At 35.9% G+C, this 25,956-nt stretch overlaps 1 long non-coding RNA gene and 2 pseudogenes across 1 annotated transcript in view; 2 read left to right on the forward strand and 1 right to left on the reverse strand.

Annotated features, from left to right (window-relative positions):
• LOC143686263 (uncharacterized) overlaps positions 1-25,956 on the forward strand; it is a 50,988-nt gene that overhangs the window by 13,026 nt on the left and 12,006 nt on the right. The gene's annotated exons all lie outside the window — the stretch shown is intronic.
• Positions 1,196-11,397, forward strand: LOC143679058 (divergent protein kinase domain 1A-like; annotated as a pseudogene).
• Positions 12,898-13,861, reverse strand: LOC143686251 (large ribosomal subunit protein uL18 pseudogene; annotated as a pseudogene).

The raw sequence follows: 25,956 nt of genomic DNA on the forward strand, positions 1-25,956 counted from the left end.
TGGGCCAAGCGTGTTCCTTGATGCTAAGGTATTAGATGAAGGCAGGTTTGTCATTGCCTGTGCCCTATCCCTTCTTCCCACATAGCTGGAGATGAACATGCCAGAAATTCTGACATTTACATCTGGTTGTCTGCCCTGAGGCTGATCTAGAGCCCAATTATTCTATAGCTTGCTCTTTACTCCTTTCCACACAATGCACAAGCATCGAACATTCATATAACATGCGTGCTACCCACGAATACTGGAGCAAGTATCACATGCAAATAGGAAGTCAGGTCTTGCTACCATGCAAAACAATCAATCCCTTTCCTATAGAAAATTGTTATTTTCTGTTTTGGGGTATAAAGTACCTGCAAGGATCTTTTGTATCTGTATTCAACTACATCAAGGTATGAGTACTTCTAGTGCATTGATCAAACCACAGCAAAAGGATTTTATCTTACACTTAATAATTTTACCAAACTATGTGTGAAAGAAAGTAAAAACTTTAGTCCAAAACAGAAAGGCATAATTGGTTATATTATTAGGAAGTTGTTATGACATAAAACAAATATTGAAAGACTGTAAGAAGACTTGGCTAATGTGTTTCTGACATAAATAAAATTAATTGTTTTTCATTTGTGTTGTGAAATTTCTGTTCATTATAGCCCTGTGTATTATTCTTTTATGGCATGAGTCTCATTACGCTTCTCTAAACCTATCAACAGATAGAGTCTAGACTTTAATTATCTCTATATTTGGTATATAACAAACACACCAAAAAAAAATAGACATCAGGGCTTCATCTCTTCCCAGAACAGTTAATGTATTTGGCTAATTACTCTGAAAACACTGAGTACAATTTAGCACACTAAAAACGCATCCTGTATTAACTTATGCAAGGAATGTAAAGGTCCACTGCATGATTATTTTATGTGGCAGTGAATGGAAATAATAGCTATTATTTTTGATTACGTAGTATGTACCACATACTATGTTCAGCAGCATTTTACATGCATTAATCATTTAGTTCTCTAACAAATTATTATCCCCATTTTACAGATTTAGAGGCTGACCTCAATTCACCCACCTAGACATTGGCAGATCGTGGACAGTCTGGATTCAGAGTCTGCAATCTTAACCAAAATGCTATAAGAAGTACTTAACTTTAAATCTGATATTCCCACAAAATACTTACAGTTTTAGTCTCTACGAGATGGGGCAAAAGGTATTCACCTTAATTTATTTCCCTAGGAAGGTTGTTCCCTTGCTCAAAAACTCTTCCCGTTGCTCCTCCAATTGCTCTGAGATAAAATTCCAAAGTCTGTGGAGCCTGAGACACTTGAACTGCCCTCCACTCCCAATTCCTTCACTTCTGGTTTAACCACACTGGCCTTGTATATTTCCTCAAATACTCCATGCTGTTTCCTTTCTCCAAGCTTCCTTCTAGCTCTCTTGCCTCCAACTCAAACATTCTTCCCTGTACCTACTCATAACTCCAGCCTCAGGTTAAATGTCATTTTCGAAGACATTTCCCTGATTCTCCAACCCAAACTGGGTTCCCCTCTTATGTTTTTTTTTTCATAGCATATTTATAGCTGTTATTGTAGGTTAAAAATATGTACTTAATTTTGTGATTATTTCTATAATGTCTCCTTCTCCAACTAAAATGTAGGATTCATTAAGCTCAGGGAATGTGTGGATTTTGCTTACCACTGTTGAATCCCCTGTCCCACACTTGTTACTAAGGACTATTTGTTGAATGGATGAATGGATAGATGGATGGAGAAATGGATGGATGGATAAATGGCCATGGATTTATTGCGTAACATGCAGGCTTCTGGCAGCAAGCAGGCTCCTTATTTACTCAAGCTACTCCCTCCTTGGAAAGTCTCCCAGCCCCAAGGACAGTTGGAAGCGCACATAAGCAAAGATAAGAGGCTTCCATAGGAGCCCCTCCCCCGTAACCACTCATCCACTTCTGTGAACTCAGCTTTGCAATCCTTCTGGGTCTGATTGTCAGCATGTACCCAATCATCTCCCTTGAACATCGCCAGTTACCATATTGGGAAAAACCCTGTCCCAAACGAGCCATTTTGTCCATAAAATTTTGTATCAGCCCCTGCTTGGGGCTCAGACTTACAGAGGCTACTTGGCTGAGCCCTATGGCCATAGACTAATAAAACCTACTTCCTGAAACTTTGGAACCTCGATCCTAATTTGTTCTATTTCTACATAATGTTCCTGGAGACTCTTGCAGAGCCTCATTCCTGGTTTCACACTACAATTGGGTTTTATTATCTTTTCAAGCAGACTCTGACTAAGTCTGTATCCATGGGACTGCACAAAGCAATGACTCATATAGGGATTGACTTTATAATTTTAGCTCTAGATTGAATATGTCCATTTATTCCAGAGCCATTTCCCCAAATCTGCAATTCAAGAAGACAAAATAAGAATAGGATTAACTACTTCTCAGACTGTTTCAATAGTAATTAGACTATGATGAAAGAAGATAAAGGGGTAGTGCAGACCCTGCCTTCTATTTTTTGGAACCTAAACCAAAACTGTCACATTTTTTCATCACTGACACAATAGTAAAAGAAAATATATAAAAAATCTATTCTTAAGGTAGTAGTGAAGTAAATACGTTTTAAATTCTTAGATGAATTTCTTCATTAATGCTAACAGCCAGAATAAAATATGTACGCACAAGACTAAATAAGTGTCTATAGTATTATAACATTGCCAGCATTTTCAGAGAATCTGGCAGGAATATGGCTTAGAGATTATTAACTAAATGTTGAAGACTATAAATTTAAACTTCTCTGTGTTTTAAATATTAACTATCATATAGAGGAATAAGTGGTTGGAAGGGGCAAAAGGAAGGGCAACCGCCCTATTTAAAATCTATTTCAAATTATATACTCTCCTATAAAATTTAAGCTTTTTTTCATTGCAGATAATTCATGCTATTATAAAAATATTAGCAACACTGAAGGGTATAAAATCACCGAAATCCCTATGATTTCAAGAATATACTAGTTCATATATGGTGCAGTATATATTTTTAATATGGTTGTGTTCATTTTTGTAATACACAAGATTGTAGTTTCAAAATCTTATCTTTTTTAATTTATAAAAGGAAGTATGCATGTAATTATAAAATGTTTAGGAGGTAGATGAAATAAGGAAAAATTGTTAATATTGCCTCATATGTTACTACACACAGATATCTGCTAATAACATTTTTGCATGTGTTCTTACAGTCTTTTTCTAGGATTTTTTTTAATTGTTGAATTCTGCCATATTCAGAATCATACATATTGATTTTATAGCAGAGTTAACAGAGAGAGGAATATTCACCGATCCTAGAATATTGCAGAACCATTTCTGAGGACAAGTAATTTGCTGCCAATTTCAGTTCACCTTAGTCTAGTCACATGGCTCAATAGAATACTCTATCACCAAGGATTAAAAAGTCCCTTTATTGATGAGTAAACTAGGACACAAGATAAGATTGTGCAATTAGACTCACATGAAAAATCCTTACCTAATAAGTTTTATTAATAATTTCAGTATATAGGCAATTAAGAAGCAAGGACAAAGCAGACAGATGTATGGGGCATCAAAGACATTTCTCTAGGTCCTTTCTCCTTGCATTAAATATCCTCTCTGACCCAGAAAAATAGATGAGGTTTACAGGTAAGGTCTTGCAGATTTACCTCACACTACAGGAAGAATTTAAGATATGAAACATCTCCATTTTATACTCCAGAGTGTCATATAACCTCAGTGATATTCTTCAAGGAAACATGCCTCATAAACCCATGAAGTCTGAGTTTATTTATGTATAAATAATCCTCAGGAAGGACATCCTGCTAAGGCATTCTGCAGAACTCTTCTTTTTAGCAAACAGTATTAACCTATTTACCAGGAGTTCAAGTGGACTAAGAGATTAGTCTGGGTTAACCTGCCATTCTTCTTTTCCCCACCCCTGGGGGTCATTTCCCCAACACCCTTAAAGAAAATGAATGGATCACACCCTAGATGCTTGAAGATTTTCATTCTCAATAAGTAATAAGGAAAACTATCTCTATTATTTGGCTTCCATTCTCCTGCCTCTAATCCTTGCAGAGATGTGATTTATATAGTGGATGCACAGTCAGTGGTTCTGCTGCTCTGGTACTTTATTTCCCACTTCATGGAGAGCTGAAGGAATAGACTTGGCTCTCGGGTAGTCATCTTTTTTTTTTAAAGTATTTTTATTGACACATCTTCACACACATACAGTCCATACATGGTGTGCATTCAATGGCTCACAATATCATAACATAGTTGTGCATTCTTCACCATAATCATTTTTAGAACATCTGCATTCATTTCAGAAAAAGAAATAAAAAGAAAAAAGAAAAAACTTTTACATTCCATACCCCTTACCCCTCCCTTTCATTGACCACTAGTATTTCAACCTACCCAATTTATTTTACCATATTATTTATTTATTATACATATTTTTTACTCATCTGTTCAAACCCTGGATAAAATGAGCATCAGCTACAAACTTTCCACAATCACACGGTAACATTGCAAAAGTCTTACCGTTATACAATCATCCTCAAGAATCAAGGCTACTGGAACATAAGCTCATCAGGTTCAGGTACTTCCCTCCAGCTACTCCAATACACCATAAACTAAAAAGGGATATTTATATAATGCATAAGAATAATCTCCAGGATAACCTCTCAACTCTGTTTGAAATCTCTCAGCCACTGAAACTTTGTCTCATTTCTCTCTTCTCCATTTTGGTGAAGAAGGCTTTCTCAATCCCAGGATGCTGGGTGCTGATGAATCCTGGGGGTTCTGTCCCATGGTGCCAGGGATGTTTATACTCCTGGGGGTTATGTCCTACATAGGGGAAAGGGCAGTGAGTTCACCTGCTGCGTTGGCTTAGAGAAAGGCCTAATTTTAAATAGTCTTAGCCTCTCCTTTGCAGGAATAAGTTTCATAGGGGCTGTCATGGACAGGTTCACGTGTCTACTTGGCCAAGTGGTGGTACCTGTTTGGTTGGGCAAGTGTTGGCCTGTCTGTTGCGATGAGGACATTTCATAGAATTAAATCATGATCATGTCAGCTCCACACACAGCTGATTCCATTTGTAATCAGTCAAGGGGAGTGTCTTCTGCAATGAGTGATGCTTAATCTAATCACTGGGAGCCTTTTAAGGAGGATTCAGAAGAGACAGGCTCTATTCCTGCTTCAGCTGGTGAGCCTCTCCTGTGGAGTTCGTCCAGACCCTCCATCGGAATCGTCAGCTTCACAGTGTCTTGCGAATTTTGGACTCTGCATTCCCGCAATCATGTGAGATACTTTTATAAATGTTGTATTTGTGAGTGTTCCCTGTTGATTCTGTTTCTCTAGGGAACCCTAAGCAATACAGGGGTGAACCCCAAGATCGAGGGCTCTGACTATTGATTTGGTTGTCCCCGCTGCTTGTGAGAATATCAGAATTCTCCAAATGGGAAAGATGAATAGTTCCTCCTTTCTCTCCAGTCCCGTAAGGAGACTTTGCAAATATTTCTTTATTCACCTACAAAATTACCCTGGGATATATGGGGGCATCACACTAGCCTGCACAAACCAATAAAGAGCTCACATTATTCAAGATTCAATGTACTTACGGTGTTCAACTAACCTGACCATACAAGTTAAATTAGGTAATGCACTACCCAATATATAAATTTTGCACCAACTAAACACCTCTCCCTTTGATCTTACACAGAGGTTGAAATTTTTAAATATGGATGATGCCATCTTTTACCCTGTATTCTGATCTACCTTAGTCCTATCCAGATCAGCTTCATTCATATCTCTAGTTGAAGTCTGATCCCTTTTTCAGCTTTTTAAACAGTTCCTGTATGGAGTACTCTGATTTTCATAGCTTCAAAGCTCTGAGTCTAAGTTGTCCAATAAATACTTGAAGTTTCTGTGAATGACCAGGTTATGTACAAACTGCTAAGTATCTCAGAAGTTAGAAAAATACAGTTACAACTCCTGAATATATGTGACTGCTATAAGAGCTTACAATCTAGGATCCTTTACAATAAGTCGTAACCTGATAATCCACACTCTTGACTTCAGTTCACTGAGTTTTTATATTATAGCTAGGCACGAGTGACGCATGATAATACTTGTCTTTTGTTTCTGACATTTCATTCAGCATACAGACCTTAAGGTCCATTCACCTAGTTGTATGCTTCACAACTTCATTCCTTCTTCAGGCTGCTGAATAGTCCATTGTATGTATACACCATAGTTCTCCCTTCCATTCCTTAGTTGTGAACCCTTAGACCACCTCCATCCATTGTGGATCTGGAACATTACTGCACCAGTGTGAAAATATCCATTTATGTCCCCACCCTCAGTTCCTCCAGGTACATACTGAGCAACAGGGTTGCAGGATCATATGCCAACCTCACCCCTAGCCCACCGTAGAACCACCACACTGCCCTCCAAGGGGCTGCACCTCTCAATTTCTCAGGGAGTCATCTTAATGACATGAATGTACAGACAATCACAGAGCTTCAGTGTGTGACCAGACATCTTACTTCTTTTAGTGTCCCATTCAATCCTCTCTTTCAAGCAGAACTACTTCCTCACTTGTCCCTCCTCTCCAAAGCTGCTAAATCAGAACTAAACTTGTTCACCTACTTTCTCTTTCGTAGGGAGGCAAGTTTAGTAAATAAGGATAGGTTTGGGTTGGGTTCCACTGACCAATATAGAATTTTCTTTTGCTCGGTGATACATTTTGACAAGGACACTAGATTTGATTCTGTTTCCAAGAAAAGAAAAGAGGAAGAGTTTAATATATATTGAGGGAAAGGGCTCTCATAATTTTTACCTGAATAATACATCTTGTCAATAATTACCAAGTGTAGTTATTTACAAACTACTTTAAGAAATATTTTCTAAGTGCAAGAGGAAGTGAGGCGTGGAAGACAACTGATACTTGTCAGTGGGTGGTTCTGGGTCTTCTCTTCACAAAATAAATAAATAATAAATAATAAAAGCAAACAAATAGGCAAATAAGAGTCCTCCTGATTCAAGCTCTGAGCGGGTTAAAAAAAAACTTTTAAAATAATTTCTTCACAAAAGTAAAACATGTTCATTGCAGAAATCAAAATCAAAAGAAACAAAATAATATTACCTAAAATCCCACTACTCAAAACTAAGCATTAGCATTTCCATGTATAGCTTTATCTTTTTGTCCTGTGCATTTTTTTTGGCATGGGCAGACACTGGGAACCCTGTGCATTTTTATTACAAAATTGAGACTTTTATGTACACTATGCTTTAAAAAGCAAATTCTACCATTATGTCAGGAACAATTTCCATGTTTTCTACAAGATAATTTTAATGACCGTATGTTAGTCTATTTGTTGTCTGCTAAGATTTTTCTGTATTCCTTTCATGTTATGCAGCTTCATTATGGTGTATCTTAACTTGGAGTTATTTTTATTTACTCTAATTGCAGTTGGTTGGATTGTGTTAGTCTGTATATTGTTATATTTTATCATTTCTGAACATTTCTTAGCCATTTTCTCTTCAAATATTGCCACCATCCTCTCTCTCCCATCCCAATGGTATGCCAATAAAAATTGTTAGACTTTCTCAATTGTTATACTTTCTAAGTCTGGAAGTTTTGATTCCTTTAAAAATTCGGTTACACTATTTGGTGTAGTCTCCTTTCCCTGCAGATTTTTTCAAGATTTTCCTTTACTGATTTAAACTTACACAACACAATCATTGTAAAATATTTGCTGATAATTCTTATCTCTTGTTTTATGGTTCTGTTTCTGCTATTTTCCCACTTTTTCTCACTCATAGTATCTTATTTTCTTGTATAATTTGTTGGGTTTTTTCTTGCTGCTTTTGCATATTATCCTTGAAACATTAATTGTAGAGAATCTTTGAGGCAATGAATGAAGATACCTTCCTCCAGAAAGCATGTACATTTATATTTCTGCTAGGAATTTAGATGTATTACTAGTCTAAGACCAACTTAGAGTAAAATTAGATGAAATTAATGACTTGGTACTTTTTTGACTGCTTAGATGATGTGAATGTGGGATGAAAATGTGCACGAGGACCAGTTGGTAGACACAGCTTGTAAGGGAAAGATTTTTATTTCTCCTCTGCTCTTCTCAGCACCAATGCAGTCCCCTAGGGCTACTTTGGCTGGTGGGGGGATGAATTTGCCTCATGTTCCTTTACCCTGATAGTGTGGCCCTTTGGTATCTCAGCTTCCTGCAAGCAGGGATCCGGTTTGACTCTCCCATTTGACAGACCACAGAACTTGATTTCAAAGTCTCTGAGGACAATAACAAGCTCAGTGCTGCACTGAAGCTCTGGGCCCCCACTTGACCTTGGATTATGGCTTCATAATTCCTTACTCTCTTCTCATCTCTTTGGTGCATTTAAAATTTTATTTTTTAAAATATTTGATCTAGAATTTTTTAAATATTTGTTATAGAATGTTCAGTTCAGTGAGGAGTTGATCCAAACAAGCTTATCTCAGAAATGGAAGTCTCCTTCACAGGGTTCTGTATACTTTAACCCTTGTGTCACCATGAAAGGTTTTTATGATCCAGGTCTCTGGACTTGGCACTCTTTTCTTTCTGTATAATTTCTCCCTGGAGTTAGTGATATGTACCCCATCAGATGAATTATCATTTCCATATCTTCCTTTAATTTGAGCTTGCAGATATTACCATCTGCAATATTCCTAACTCTTACTCTGAGTTACACATATGGATGCATTGTTAGTACCTCCATCGCTGATCTCAGAATCTTTTCTCACTACCCCGTTTCTCCTTCTGTCATATTCATCTGTGAAATAGCACCATTTTCCGCAGTCATTAGTCTCAATAAATAAAAGTCATAATTGACTCTTCCTTATCCTGGATAATCAGTGCCTGACAGGTCTTCTTCCACATGGCTTTTCCTCATCAGCTCTCAGCTGAGCCCCTGCCATCACCTTCTCGGGCTCCCTTTGCCTGTAATCTACTCTGGTCCTTTATGGGCACTGCCTCCATTACTGAACTCTCTTTTTTTTCAGAAACCATCCAATCTCCTTAAGCAGTAGTTAGGAGATAAGGAGATTGACTGGACAACTTGGAATTCTCTGAACACACTGTATATTAATCTACCTCTATCCTCTTGTACATTCCATTTATGTTCTGGAATAATCTCCTTACTATATCTCTATTGAAATCTAGTCATGCTAGGCAAAATACTAAATTTAACTTCCTCCAAAAAATTCTCTCCTCTTCATTCTGGCCTTACTTTTTCTAATATCTACCACATGGCATATATTTGGTTGAAGCATACGAAATTGGAACTTGTATTGGTCAAAATTCTTTGCACATTGGCAATTTCCTAATGATTTAATCTAAAATCTAGTTTAGTGCATTGCATAAAATTAGGGTATGCCAAGTAAATACTGATTTAAATGAGTGAATGAAAATTTTGATAAATATGAGCAATACAATTCAACGATGAAAGAAGTCAAGTCTGGCTAACACTTTCAAAGTAAGGCATGTCAAAATTTTATCCCTCTAAATGTATCAAGAATTGTCAGTATATATCAGTGAACTTGTCAAAGGAAACAAGAAATCACTATGGCTAGAATGCAGAAAAGAATTATAGGGACAGGTAAATTAGCATAGTATCCAATATTTGCTTCTTGAATCTATTTCACACATCTGAATGGAAACTGCAACCTACATATATACCTAAATGTACTTTGAGCTAATTGAATCCAAGGGACTCTAAGAACAAAGTATTATTAATGCAACAATCATATGGTAATTGGAAAATAAAGTCAGGAACTGCAAGTTCACTTGAAAATTAAAGGAAACTCATTTAAGAGGTCTCCTGACATTTCACTACTTCCTACTAAAATTTACTTTTTTTTTTTGGAGAATTTTCTTTTTCTCAATTTTTATTCCTATTTCACTCAAAATCTTTTTCTTTGGCCATTTTGCATTTTCAGGTGATTTATCCCAGGGAATCTTAATAGCAAAATACTTTGAAATCAATACAATTTGAACAAAATAATTCTGTTAAAAATGTGGTAAGTAAAAACAAGAGAATATAATTCAGTAGACTTTGGATTTGGGTACATTACATTCAATTTTGCAAGTAAATATATGAGCAGAGAAGGAAATATTTAGTGTCTTGGTTAACTATATTTACCTAGGGCTCTAAGACAGTTATAGGAATCCTGATCGCCATTTCTTAATAAACAAATTTAGCAAAGCATACCAAGCTATTAGTTCATCTGGACATTGTTACCATTGTAGGAAATTACCACTTCTAATAAAAAAACAACTTTGAGCATTTTAAAAACATTTTCTGATCCAGAAATCCCTGCCATTACATAAAATATAGTTCTACTTCACTTACAAATTATAGTAAATATTTGAAGATAGAACATATGTTCCTTTATGGGAATTCAGTAGCAAAATTATTACTTAGCATGGTAATAATCCCCATAAACAAACTTGTTACATAACAGATTTTTTTTTTCATTCCTCCTGTAAAATTGATCAAATTCTTACCTTTACTAGGCCAAGGTGGGTGATCAAGAAAACCCCTCTGAACTGGTTAATCTCATCTTGACAGTAACTAATGGAGACAAAGATGGCCAGGTTTCCTTGGGAGAAGCCAAGTTACCATGGGCACTTCCTCAATTAAATGAATTTCTCCTCAAGGTAATACTTCAAGATAAAGAACATACCCCCAGATTAATGGGATTCTGTGGTGGAAAGTGTTGAATATACCTCTCCTTACAGAATAAGTTTTCCATGGGTCATTGAGCTTTTTATTCTGTCTGGATTCAGAAGAAGCATGGATCAGTTGTTCACACCATCATGGCCTAGAAAGGCTAAAATAGCCATAGGACTTCTAAAACGTGTGGAATATGTTTTCCACGGCCCCTATGGAAACATCCTCATGTGTAATACTAGTGCCAAAATCCTTGGGTTATAATGATAAGTATGATCTGAAAATGGTGGACACGAGAAAAATTGTGCCAGAGACAAACCTTAAAGAACTTAAGGATTGTCACTGTGGGTCCGATTTGGACTCTATGGCACAGGTTGTAGAAGTAGCTCTGAGTAGAGTACCATGAAGTATGCTTTAGAAGCGATACGACCAAACCTGGCAAAAGCCTGCCAGTTACTCAAAGATTACCTGCTGCGTGGTGCTCCAAGTAAAATTCGTGAAGAATTAGAAAAGCAGCTTTATTCTTGTATTGCTCTCAAAGTCACAGCAAATCAAACAGAAATAGAACATTCTTTGATACTAAATAATCTAAAGACATTGCTGTGGAAGAAAATTTCCTATGCTCAATGACTCTTAGTACATTTTAACATTGTTACCACTATAGGAAACTTACCACTTCTAAAAAAAACAAAATTTTTAATGGCTTCTGATCCAGAGATCCCTGCCAATTACTTATACTGAATTCTGTCCCCTGGGCATAGTTGAGAAACCATCATGCGAAAGTACACGTGAGTACTAAGTATTAGGATGTACAGGATCAACACCACCAAGATTTCATTCCTGCCCTTTGAGAAGCTGTTACATTTCCCAGTGCATTCACTGTGCAACTACTTTGACTAAAGACTTAAAAAAATAAAAATAAAAATAAATGCTATAAAAAGCCACATTCCCTAGACATCAGCAGTAAGTGTAATTTGTAGATTTACGTTAGCCAAAATACCATTGCTGGAAACATTGTTTGCACTGAAGCTGCTGCTTAAGAGAATTTATAAATTTACTAATGTCTTAGTATGGTCAAGTTTAGCACATTAACAGTAATTAACACTGCAAAGCAGGTAAACTTACTCTTTCATAAAACAGATGCTGGATTAATAACAGGGATTGTTGTACTACAGATGTATACACACAATTTTTTTTTTTTGCATGGGCAGGCACTGGGAATCAAACCTGGGTCTCCCTGGGTCTCCAGCATTGGAGGTGAGAACTCTGCCTGCTGAGCCACAGTGGCCCACCCTATACACACATTTTAAACCTCATTTAGACATCAAGTACCCATCTGTGTTTCAGAATGTTTCCTTAAGTGGCTTTAACTGACCCTATTAAAATTCAAAATCCTTCAGCAAGTGTTCTACTTGACAATATACAGCCAAATATGCATGCAGCCAAAACGTGGTGAGTTTTCATCCTAGATAAAATTGAGTCCATTTAGAATCAACCAGCCTAGTGAGCCCTTCAAAACTGCCATCTTAAAACCCACTCCTGACCCATATATCCTCAACTATGTGAAAGGCAAGACTCTGGTAATTTTCCATTTCTAAGCAGTATTCCCTGTTGGCCAAAGGGCTTTTTTTTAATGCATGTAAAAAAATTTTTTCATGTAAACTTGGTTTGTAGGGCTAATATTCGCTCCCTTGAATGTTATTTTCAAATATGTATATTCAGATTTGGCATTTATCTTTCAACATCTCCACAAAACTAAACACTTCTTTTTGTAGAAAAGACCCATATTTCTGCTGTAAGTTGTCACGTGGCCAAAGTGAGTGTGGTAAAGTTGTGTGTCTTTTGTTGGATAGTTTCTCAAGAAAAATTAAAGCCATGGATTAACACCAGTTTTAAGATGGTATGCTTTGAAGTTATTTTTTCTTCCCTTTAATCATCTGGTTACAATAAATGGATGGAAGAATTATCTATTAGTGATAATAGATAATTTTTTCAGGAAGGGCTGGACTCCTGTCAGGGAGAAGAGAAGCCCAAGTAGTAGATGTTGAACTTTGTTGGAGTAAATATGCAGATAAACATTTTTCTGGAAAAATTATACTTGATTTTTGGAGAAAATAACTGTTAAACTCTTATATTTCAAGGTATTTCTCACAACTTCAAAACACAAGAGCTTAACACAGAAATAGAAGGTTGGTAAATTTATTGTCTTTATCTGAAAATCTTCTTAGAAAATTGCATTTTGGTTTAGCTCTCAGCAGCCCGCTCCTGAGCTCTGAGGAAACTTGCCTTCTTCTGAGCTACCCGATCTTCCTTTTGGGCAAGAGACAATTTGGGATGGTTCCAGCTCTTCTTTTTAACTTCTTTCTGAGGCTTTTTCTCGTAGACTGGATTCTCTCTAATAGCAGCGTGGACTTTCTGGTACATCTCCTCCCTCATGTCTGGAGTTATGTTGTTCTTTATGTATTGAGAGAATTGTTTTTTGTGAGCATCTTCATCTTCCTCCATTAGGTAATGCATATAATCTGCAACATTCTGACCCATGATGGGCTTTGGATGTACTTCTGCATTGAATTCCTTGCTTTCTGAATCATAACCAGGGATCCACTGCTCCCTTCAGAGGCCCCAGAACTTCTATCATAGTTCTGGCAAGCCCTGAATCCAAATACCAGGTAAAGGCACCAGGTTGACCATCAACACTTTCCACATTGTAGTCATCTCCTGTGACCTCCACTTGACCTTTATAGATCTTATCCATGCCAAACCTATTGAGAAACCTGAGGGCCAGCAGCAGGCCAGTACAATATGCTGCAACATAATTTGTCAGGCCAACCTTCACACCACACTTTGGGAGTTCTTGAGTATAAGCTGCACAGACTATCATATCCCCTTTTATATGGGCATAAGCAATCTGACAAATGATATCCCTGTTAGCTACACAAACTATCATCTTGTATTTGGGTGTGTTGTACTTATTTTTATCCTGGGTTACCAAGCACTTCCGAGCATAGTAATCGGTTTTACCTTCTCATCTTCTAAATTTCACTTGATATCTCTTGAAATAGGCCTTGTTCTTGACAACTTCAACAAACCCCATGCTGCAGAACAAGAGACCAGCATCCGTGGCTTGCCACAGACCTGCAGGCCCAGGAGCACTAAGGGGCAGGGGGGAAAAGCTAAAATTTACTTTAAAAAGCCAAATTAACCAGACTGTTCATTGCCATTGATCACATTAGATAGATAATTGCCAAATTTCCACTTGATGCTATGTGGATGCCACATAATTTGAAAGTAAGGACAATGTACTTGATGCAGAACACACCCATTCCACCTAAACTTCTCCTGTTATTCATTTTGATATTCACAGAATTGTGTATTCATCACCAAAATCAACTTAAGAACATTTTCATTACACAGAGAGAAAATCCCCATTGCTCTTATACCCCCTTCTTATTGACACTTAGCATTGGTGTGATACCTTTGTTACAACCGATGAGAGAATATTAGAATTTATTGTTAACTACAGTCGATATAGTTCTTATTAGGTATATATTTTTCCCATATACCACCCTATTGTTATGACCATGTAGCAGTAATTTGCATTTTTCTAGTTCAAGGAAGAACGTTCTCATATTTGTACTATTAACCCCAGTCATTATCCACAACAAGATTCACTGTTATACAGTCCCATGTTTTATCCTCTAGCTTTCATTCTAATGACATACACGACCCTAAACTTCCCCTTTCACCCACAAGCACACACGTAATTCAGTGCTGTTAATTACACTCACAACATTGTGCCACCATCACCAATGTGTGCCTTCAAACATTTGCAGTCAGCCTAATTGAAAATTCTGGCACAAATTAAGCATCAGCTCCCCAATCTATCTCCTAGTAATCTATATTTTAGACTCTATCTCTATGAGTTTGCTTATTATCATATTCATAAGATCATACAATATTTGTTATTTGTTGCTTGAGTCTAGCTTATTTCACTCAACATAATGTCATCAAGGTTCAATGACGTCACATGCATCAGGACTTTATTCCTTCTTACAGCTGAATAATATTCCTATGTATGTATATACCACATTTGTCTATCCATTTGTTAGTTGATGGACTCTTTGTTTGCTTCCATTTTTTGGCAATTTTGAATAAAGCCTCTATGAACATAGGTGTGCAAATGTCTATTTGAGTCACTGCTTTCAGTTGTTCTGGATATATACCCAGTAGTGGAATTGCCAGATCACATTACAATTCTATAATTAGCTGCCTGAGGGACTTCCAAATTGTCTTCCACAGTGGCTATACCATTTTACGTTCCCATCAGCAAAGAATGAGTGTTCCTTTTTCTCTAATCCTCTCCAACATTTGCAGTTTTCAGTTTTTTTAATAGTGATCATTCTATTAGTGTGAAATGATATCTCATTGTGCTTTTGATTTGCATTTCCATAATAGCTGGTAATATTGAAGGTCTCTTCTATGCTTTTTTAGCAATTTGTATTGCCTCTCTGGAAAAATATCTAGTCAAGTATTTTGCCCATTTTAAAAATTGGGTTGTTTGTTTTTATATGGTTCATTGTAGGATTTCTTTATATAATCTGGATATATCAAATCTTATTGGATATGTGGTTTCCAAATATTTCATCCCATTGAGTAAGCTGCCTTTGCACTTTCTTGACAAAGTCCTTTGAAGAGCAAAAGTAATTTTGAGGAGGTCCTATTTATCTATTTTTTCTTTCTTTGCTTGTGCTTTGGATGTAAATTGTAAGAAACCATTGCCTACCACAGATCATTTTTTTTTTTTTAAACATGGGCAGGCACCGGGAATCGAACCTGGGTCCTCTGGCATGGCAGGCAAGCATTCTTGCCTGCTGAGCCACCAGATCTTGAAGATGCCTCTCTATATTTTTTCCTTGGAGTTTTATGCTCTTGCCTCATGTTTAGGTCTTTGATTCATTTTGAGTTAATTTTTGTATAAAGTATGAGATAGGGGAGCTCTTTCATTCTTTTAAATACAGATATCCGTTCTCCTAGCACCATTTTTTTGAAGAGACTGTTCTTGTATCCTGCCACTTTGCTAAACTCATTCATTAGGTCTGGTAGCTTTGTTGTAGTTTTGGGGGGGATTTTCTATATATATGATCATGTCATCTGCAAATAGTGAAAGTTATACTTCTTCCTTTCCAATTTGGATGCCTTCCATTCCCTTTTCTTGCCTAACTGCTCTAGGTAGAACTTCTAGCACCATGCTGAATAGCAGTGGTGACAATGGCATTCTTGTCTTGTTCAGGATCTCAGAAGGAAAGCTTTCAGTCTCATCACTGAGTATGACATTAACTGTGGGTTTGTCATACATGCCCTTTATTATGTTGAAGAAGCTTCCTTCTATTCCTATCTTTTGCAATGTTTAAGCAAGAAAGGATACTGGATTTTATTGAATGCCTTTTCTGCAGCAACTGAGGTGATTATGTGGATTTTCTCCTTTGATTTGTTATTGTGGTGTATTACTGTAATTGCTTTTCTTATATTGAACCACCCTTGCATACTTGAGATAAAGCCCATTCATTCATTTATTTGCAATTATTTTGCTAAGGATTTTTGCATCTGTATTCATTAGAAAGATTTGTCTTTTCTTTTCTTGTAGTATCTTTACCAGGCTTTGGTATTAGGGCAATGCCGACTTCATAGAATGAGTTTGGTAGTGTTATGCTCTACTTCAATTTTTTGGCAGAGTTTAAGCAGAATTGGTATTAATTATTAGAATGATTAATAGAATTCACCTGTGAAGCCATCTGGTCTTGGGCTTTTCTTTGTTGGGAGGTTTTTGATGACAGATTCAACCTCTTTATTTGTAATTGGTTTGTTGAAGTCGTTTCATCTCTTCTAGAGTCAGTGTTGATTATTCATGTGCTTTGAGGAATTTGTCCCTTTCATCTAAATTGTCTAATTTGTTAGCACAATTGTTCAAAGTATTCTCTTATGATCCTTTTTACTTCTGTGGGGTCAGTAGCAATATCTCCCTTCTCATTTCTGATTTTCTTTATTTGGATCTTCTCTATTTTTATTTTGTCAATCCAGCTAAGGGTTTGTCAATTTTATTGATCTTCTCAAATAACCAACTTTGGTTTTATTGATTTTATTTTTTTCTTTAATTCTCAATTTCATTTATTTCTGCTCTAGTTTTTATTATTTTTTCCTTCTGAATGGTTTGGGATTAGTTTTCTGTTCCACCAGGTGTGCAGTTAGATCTTTGATTTTAACTATTTCTATTTTTAATGTGGGTGGTTATATCTATAAATTCCCTCTCAGCACTGCCTTTGCTGCATCCCATAAGTTTTTATATGTCATGTTCTCATTTTTATTCATCTCCTGAATCTATTGATTTCTTGCAATTTCTTCTTTGACCCACTGATTTTTTAACATCCATATGTTTTTCAATTTTCTGGTTCTCTGCCTGAAATTGATTTCCAGCTTCATTCCATTATGGCCAAAGAGAGTGCTTTGCATGATTTCAATCATTTAAAAATTATTGAGACTTTTTTTTTGACCCAACATGTGATCTATCCTGAAGAACAATCCATGAGCACTTGAGAAGAATGTATATCTTGCTGTTTGGGGTGCAGTGTTCTGTATATTTCTGGTACTCTAATTCATTTATCATATTACTCAAATTCTCTGTTACCTTATTGATCCTCTGTCTATGTCTTCTACCTATTGATGCGAGTGGTGTATTGAAGTCTTCAACTATTATTGTAGAGATGTCTATTTCCCCCTTCAGTTTTGTCAATGTTTGCCTCATGTATTTTGGGGTTCTGTGGTTAGGTGCATACATATTTGATTGTTATTTCTTCTTGGTGGATTACCCTTTAATAATATATAGTAGTGTCTTTGTCTCTTAACAGTTTTGCATTTAAAATCTATTTAGTCTGACATCAGTATAGCTACCCCGGCACTTTCTTGGTTACTGTTTGCATGGAATACCTCTTTTCAACTTTTCACTTTCAACCTATTTGTGTCCTTGAGTTGAAGATGTGTCTCTTGTAGAAACCATATGAATGAATCATACTTTTTAATCCATTTTGCCAATATGTGCCTTTTGATTGGAGGGGGGTTAATCAGTTAACATTTAATGTATTACTGAATAGGCGGTACTTACTTCAACCGTTTCATCTTTTGTTTTTTATATGTTACATATTATTTTGGTCTCTCTTTTTACCCTTTTAGTTACCCTTACTGATAGCCTTCATTTTGCACTTTCCTCCAAATTTCTCTTTCCTTTTTTCCCTCTCAGTCTGCAGAACTCCTTTCTGTAATTTTTGTAGGGAAGGAATCGTGTGGACAAACTTTCTGTATTTATTTATCTGTGAATATTTTAAGCCCTCCCTCAGTTTTGAAGGACAGTTTTGCTGGATAAAGAATTTGAGGCTGAGAGTTCTTCTTTCTTCAATATTTTGAATATATCATATCACTGCCTTCTTACCTACATGGTTTCTGATGAGAAATCAGCATTTAGCCTTATTGTGTTTTCCTTGTATGTGATGAATCATTTTTCTCTTGCTCCATTTAGGATTGTCTCTGTATATTGGGAGTTCGACATTCTGATTAGTATGTGTATTGGAGTAGGTCTATTAGAATTTATTCACTTTGGAGTATGTTCTGCTTCTTCAACATGCATAGTTATGTCTTTTATAGGAGTTTAGAAATTTTAAGCCATTATTTCCTCAAATATTCTTTCTACCTACCCCTTATTTCCTCAAATAGTCTTTCTACCCCTTTTTCCCTTTTCTTCTCCCTCTGGGAAACACATGATACATATGTTTTTGCAAGTTGTTCTGTCATTGAAATCCTTGAGACCTTGATCAATTTTTTCCCCTTCTTTGCTCTATGTGTTCTTCTGTCTGGATGATTTCAAATCTCCTGCCTTCTAGCTTGCTGAGTCTTTCTTCTGCCTGTTAAATCTACTGTTATCTGCCACTAGCGTATTTTAAATTTTTTCTTTGTGTCTTTCATTCTTGTCATTTGGTTATGTTTCTTTTTATGTTTTCAAATTCTTCTTTGTAGTCACTAAGTATCTTCATAATATCCTTTATCTCTTCAGACATATTTCTTTTCATCTTCTTGAATTGATTTAGGAGATTTGTTTAAACATGTTTAATTAGTTGTTCAAATTCTGTGTCTCCTTTGAAGCTTTAATTTGTTCCTTTGACTGGACCCTATCTTCCTGTTTCTTGTAATTTTTTGCTGATGTCTAGGCATCTGATTGTCTTGATGAGTTTACTCTGGAGAGACCAGTTTTTCTCTCCTACCTAGGGGTCTTGTTGACTGGATTTGTACTAAGGCACTTCTTTGACACTTGATTCAACTTATTCCAGAACTTAAGAATAGCTCCTATTTAAGTGATCAAAATTTTCAGCTTTTATTCACATCTCTTGCTTTGGGTATATAGTAAACTTTTTGAGATTGCACTTTTTGTGCAATTGTTTCACCCCCAGGAGAGAGTTTCCTTCCCCCTGTTTCTCCTTTAGGAATGTTGATCTGTTCTATTTGTTTTTTTGTTTGCTTCTATAGGTGCTTAACACTCCTGTCATTTTCTCTAATTGCTTTTGCTTCAAAGGAAAATTCTAGGAGGACAGTTGCCCCGGAGAGGACTTTCCTAAGTCAGAATTTCCCAAACAGGGTCAGAGACCTATGAATGGGGTGTAGATCAGTTCCAAAGTGCCCTTGGGAGGAGACCAAAAGGAAACCAAACTTTTCTTTGATGGTTCCTCAAATATTTTTTTATTGGCCTGCCTAGCAGATAGTACTCTTCTGTACACTGTTCCCTGCAGTTCTGAGGTGGTGTTGTGCCTTTAAGTCCCAACCAACTGTAACCCTGTCATGGCTAGTTAAAATAGAGCCTGCCAGCTGCCTTTTGCCCTGGGAGTGTTAAAAAGTAGCAGCCCTCAGATCCAGGGCCCAGTGTTCTAAATTCACTAATCAAGTCCACAACCAGTGCTTAGCTATTCTCTACCTTGTTCTTGGGGAAGAGAACTTTTATTTCCAGTCAGGGAACTTTTATTTCCACAGTGTGCAAAGTTTTACTCACAGCTCTTCATCACAGGTTATCAGAGTCTTCCTTCATTCTTTCCTGGGTGGTGTATGGTGTTCTGGTCTCTGAAGTCCCTGAACAGTTGTTTCACACAGTTCCTGCTGTTTACTAGCTGCTCTAGATGGCAAACTGAATCTTGAACCTCCCAGTGCCACCATCTTACTCAGAAATTCCCCTCTCCTACCATTTTTTAAAACATCCCTCTTTTTCTCCTTGAGTCTTGAATTTAACCATGTCTTTGCTGTTGACTAGAATTGCTTTATATTCCATAAGCATGAAACGGAGCCAAAATGAGGACTTCTCTGATGTCACAAAAGCAGTGCTACCAGTTCGTCTTGTAACAATGTATCCTCTTGTGTAACAAAGGACAAAGTTTATAGATAAATATGAATATGACTTTGTCAAGATTGCCTTGGTAGTACCTATAATAAGAGAGCGAACTAGAATGCAAAATGTCACTCCCTTTGCTGAATTGGCTACTTCAATGGACAGAGCTTGGTTTCTTATGGCTAAGTTTTTATTTTATTTATTATTACAGGGAAACAAAGAACTTACTTTGAGCTCAGTGTAAATTTTCTACAACCCTCTGTGTAAAACTAAAATACATAATATAAATAAACAATAATTGAAAATGATATATACAATCTGATGCTTTTACTCAGTGAGCTGATACTTATCCAACTAAAGCATCTCAGAAATCCTGCTTTGGGACAAAATAACTTTTAATAAATATGGTGATGCTTTTATTTTCTGTACTATTGTGGTAATATAGTTTTAATTTGATCAAGATTTAATGCATTTGTTGTCCTGATTGGTGAAGAAACCCTAGAATCTCAAACTGGAAGAACTCTTAGATGTATAATTAATGGCCATCCAGTGTTTATCCTGGATGTAAGTACTTTTTAGATGTACTGGATGTCTGTACTTTTAGAATATGTTTTCTGGGAAAAAAACTAAAGCAAAAATGCTGAATCAAAGACCGGAGTTTGATCCAATTAGTCGTGCATGAATTTGAATAAGATGTCTAGCCTATTTTTTAAAAAACCTGGTCTCTCTTTCTATATAACTAAAATAAAAAAACTCCTCTCTTTCTGCTTTATTTAAAAACTGTAGAGATTACATTAAATTTCATAAAACTCTTGTAAAGTGAAACATAGCACACATAGATAGGGTAATATTGTTAATTTTTACTGTAGAAAGAAATGTAGAGAACAAAGAATACTTTGGGAGCTATCAGTGCTATGGATCACTTAATAACAGACTGGTTTTATTACTTTCTTTTGCTCTTCTACTACTGTTACTCAGACAGTGAAAGTAAGATGGTGTATCCTGTGTTTAGAGTTATGTGTGCTCTATTCTGTACTGCAAGTAGTATCTCTGTGCCCTGATTGCAGCATTATAACCACTGCATTATAGCCTGCCCTGTAAATCATCCGCACTGAGGAGACAGGATTGGGTCCTTTGGTAGTTTGTGTACAGTGACACTCTTTGTAACAAGGTCACACCACATTGTCCTAAACGTGATGGGGATAGTCTCCAGCATATGTGCCACTACATTTCCATTACACTGTTAGATATAATGATCAATAAAAGAAGATCTCTTTCTGTTTCATTAGGAAGCTTCTAACAGGGGCAAAATGAGGACGATACACATAGAATAAAATTGCAGAACCAAGAAGCAGAAATGAAACCTAGCAAATAATAATAAAATAACAATATTCTACACGTGTATGGTGCTTTTTGGCAAAACGAAAACAAAAAATCCAGAGAGTTTTCATGTAAGATTTTGTTTGATCTTCACAATCACCTGATGATATAGGTAGGGAAGTTATGCTCATTGCCATCTTCACAGATATTCAGAGGGATTAAGTGTGTTCTCAAGCTGACATAAACTCTCTGATTCCTACTATAGCTTTTTGTCTTACGTTCTCATGTGGAATTTGAGGCTAGATAAAGGTAATGGGAAATTAAAGGAGTGATGCAAAAAGAACTTGAAAAATAGTGTTCTATGAACTTCATAGAATCGTGATAAATTGTGCTTATATATTTGGTTTTAAAATAACAGATCGGTGTGTGGCATCTACTCAATACTTTTTCTCTAATTAAAATTATTTTTATTTTGATAATTTTACTATGACCTTTGTGGAGTACCTTAAGTGTGTCGAAATGAAAAGTATCAATTGTTTGTTTTTCACTATTTTCCAGTGATCTTAGTGTCTACTCCGACATTGCCATGCATCCTTCCCTGAGCTCAATTCTATCTTCCATGCCGCAACCACCACATGAAAAAATAGTGAATATACACATGCATGCCTGAATGTCTTAAGAATTTGTATACTTTCAGATAATTTTCTAGGTTCATTCACAAAAATGATTTCTTCCACGGCTTTGGAAAACCTTAGACCATCCCGCAAAGAAGGACCTCTTTAATTAGTGGTTTGTCCATTTTGGAAAATGTTGGTTTGAATGTGTTAAATGGAAGAAAATTGAATGAGTGAAGATAATATAATCTATAACCTGGGAACACCCAAAACTAGATTGGGGAGGGTGGCAGCAGATTTTTCAACAATCTCTGTTCTTTGCACACCTGGCATAGAATACGTACTAGGTAATCATTTGCTGGATGGTCAGTTAGATGGATACATAGAAAGAAGGATGTATAAATTAAAAACGACCACCCTCCAGGTGTAAATTTCCTATAGCAGTTGCATCTTGAATTTCTGTCATACTTTTGAATCTCAAAATAGGCCCTGCTGACCAGTCTTGGGTAAATCAAAAGGCAACATTTTATACTTCACCTGTTATTCACCTTTCTGATTCTTAGATTTACACTAAAGAACAGGTAGCATTTATTAATTACATTGCAACTTTATATGACATCCTTGTGAGTAAGGCAGGGAAGACACGATAATCCACCCCCCTTTTAAAGATCAGGAAACCAATGCGTAGAGAAAACAATGCAGCCAAGATTTGTTCCAAGCCTTCTGAATCCACACCCAGGATTTTTCCTGTCACACACTTTTCATGGTCCTTGAATCGAGCTCGCAGTCATCTATCAATTATTCCTCCTGCTGCAATATAGGGATAGATGTTCACACTTAATGCTTTCCAGAGGCACTTAAAAATATGGAAAAATGGTGAAGATTAAAAAAATCCTTCAGAATATGAAGGAATGAAATTATGAAGATGAAAGTACAGACTGGAGATATTGATGTGTTTGGTCAGGGAACCCCATGCAGTGTTCCTGATAGGTCATATTCTCATACATATTTTGTTGATTAGTAGATGTATTCCTGCATGTAGGATGGAAGTGAAACAAAACAAAGAAATTATTTATCCTTAATGTCATATACAGCTTCTAATTCTGTCCCTATGGGATATCTTCTCAATAATTGAAGAGAAGCTTTAAACAACAAAATTTTTGTTTTAAACAAACATATTTTTTAAACAACATATTTTCAGTCAGTGTGTTAGCTTATTTGAAAGTACATTCTGATTTGAATTCACTTTTTACCTGGAAAAAAGGACTATTTCAAATTTCAGTATTTTCTTGTGTCTTTTAAGTAATGCCCACAGTCACTAGGAAGAGGTCTTAAATTTATTTTTGTCTATTCTTGCTATTTGCCTCCTAATCCCTACCATCCATTTCATTTTTTTTCCATCACATTCAGGGTCTTGAATTTAGACTTAAATTTGGACTGTGAAATCCTCAGGCAACACTCGGGGTTGCACTTGGTAACATTTTCAGATTGTCAGGCAGAAAGGGTCTGCACTAATAATGAGAAAGTGTAAAAAATTTGCAAAGACTTAAAAAGTGTATTTCAACCAGTAATATGAGACATATTTAAGGATCACTTCCTAGGTTTATACTCAACTCTTTCAATTGCTTCTGTAATGGATGACACAACTTGGTGATTGAGAAAAATGGCATAACAAATTGGTTGAAAAAATACAATAACCACAGTTGCTCTAAACATATACAATGTCTCTCCCAGAATCTCAATTTCACAATTTTACGTGTTCATCTTGAATATCTCCTAGCACTGTAGAAACTATCGATGTGACTGATGAACTAAATCTCAAAGTTCCAGCTAAACACAAACAGAAGCACACACAAAAAAGCAATGTGGTGACAAGATTTTTAAAACTGTGACAAAATTAATTTCTCTTTCTATTCCTCTTTCCTTTACATGGATCCACAGATGTAATTCAGAGATCCATAAACTTGGATGGGAAAAAACTTGTGTTTTTATTTTCATTACTTCTAACTGAAATTTAACATTTCCTTCAATTATGAATGTAGGCAACAAATCTGTCCTTTTCAACAATAGAAACCACATGTAATAGAAAAATAAAAAATATTTTATATTACATTAAATTTTTGCATGCATCTTAAAATATAGTTTATGCTCTTTTCTACCTCAAAAACTCAACTCCCAAAGGAGATAATATATCATAACTAGATCTCATTATTTAATGTGTTTATAAAAAGTATATTTATATATTACCATACTACAAATGTGGTTTTCTTTATAATTTTATGTGTTTTATTTTATGCATTTAAATATATGTTTCTGTTTAAGAGAAACTGCCAAAAGATCTATTGCACAAAGCAGGCCAAGAACCCCGGCTCCATATTATAGGTCAAACACGATAGAAAAGGACAGCTCAAACCACACATTCACAGATGTAACAGACAAAAGACAGCCTATTTGTGGTGGTGGTATCATAAAATTAATTTTAAATAGATGGTGAAGAGAATAATGTAGAGCTATAATATATGCAAACATAATTTGTGAATTGGAAAAGGTATATGAAAGTATTATTGCTACTAGCATTAACAACAATAATAATAAGGTATGCCTTTTGAAAATTATTCTCTTTTCCAGGCTTTGTAAAGTTTTTATCATTAGAGTGGGAAGAAAATAGAAAAAGTTTATTTCAGCTTTATTCAGAATGCCAACTGAATTACAAACTGCAGTTCCTTCTTTCAAGTATATGGCTTTTATTCCACCTCGGTCTATAAATTCAATGCAATCTCCATCAGTATCCTAGCAGGCTGCTTTGTAGAAATTGACAAGCTGATAGGAAAGTTAACGTGGAAATGCAAGAGACCCAGAACGCCCAAAACAATCTTAAAATAGGACAAATTTGTAGGACTTATACATTCCAAATTCAAAACTTACTATCAAGCAACAATGATAAAGACAGTGTGTTCCTGGAATAAGTATAGACATGTAGATCAATGGAATGGAATGGAGTTTAGAAATGAACCCATCTATATATGGTCAATTGATTTCAACAAGTTTGCCCAGACCATCCAATGGGCGAAATATTTTTTTTCAACAAATGGTGCTGGAAAAACCAGATAGTTACATGCAAAAGGATATAATTCGACTCTTACCTTACACTATATGCAAAAATTAACTCAAAACTCATCAAAGATTTAAATGTAAGGGCCAAAACAATGAAATGCGTTGAAGAAAATACAGGGGTAAAACATCAGGACCTTGTATTAGGCAGTGTATCCCTAGATACAGCATCAAAGCACAAGGAACGAAAGAAAAAATATTGGACATCATCTTGTACTAGAATTTATAAAGACATCTTTAAAAAATGAGCAAAATATCTGAATAGGCATTTCTCCAAAGAAATGTCTCCAAAATAACCAATAAGCACACGAAAAGATGCTCAACATCATTAGCCATCAGGGCTATACAAGTCAAAACTTCAATGAGATACTGCTTCATATCCACTGGAACGGACATAATAAAAATGTCAAGTGTTGGTGAAGAGGTGGAAAATCAGAACCCTCACCTATTCCTAGTGGCAATGAAAATGGGTCGATCACTTTGGAAAACAGTCTCAAATTGTTAAATATAGAGTTATCATCTGACTCAGTGTCTCCACTCCTAGATATATACCCAAGAGAAATAAAAATGTACATAATACAAAAACTCATACAAATTTGTTCATAGCAGCATTATTCATAATAGCCAAAAGGTAGAAACAAACCAAAGACTCATCAACTCATAACTAAACAAAATATGGTGTATTCATCAATGGAGTATTATTTGGCCATATAAAGAAATAAACTACTG

This window comes from Tamandua tetradactyla, chromosome 1, assembly GCF_023851605.1.
Source record: "Tamandua tetradactyla isolate mTamTet1 chromosome 1, mTamTet1.pri, whole genome shotgun sequence".
Taxonomy (NCBI): Eukaryota; Metazoa; Chordata; class Mammalia; order Pilosa; family Myrmecophagidae; genus Tamandua; species Tamandua tetradactyla.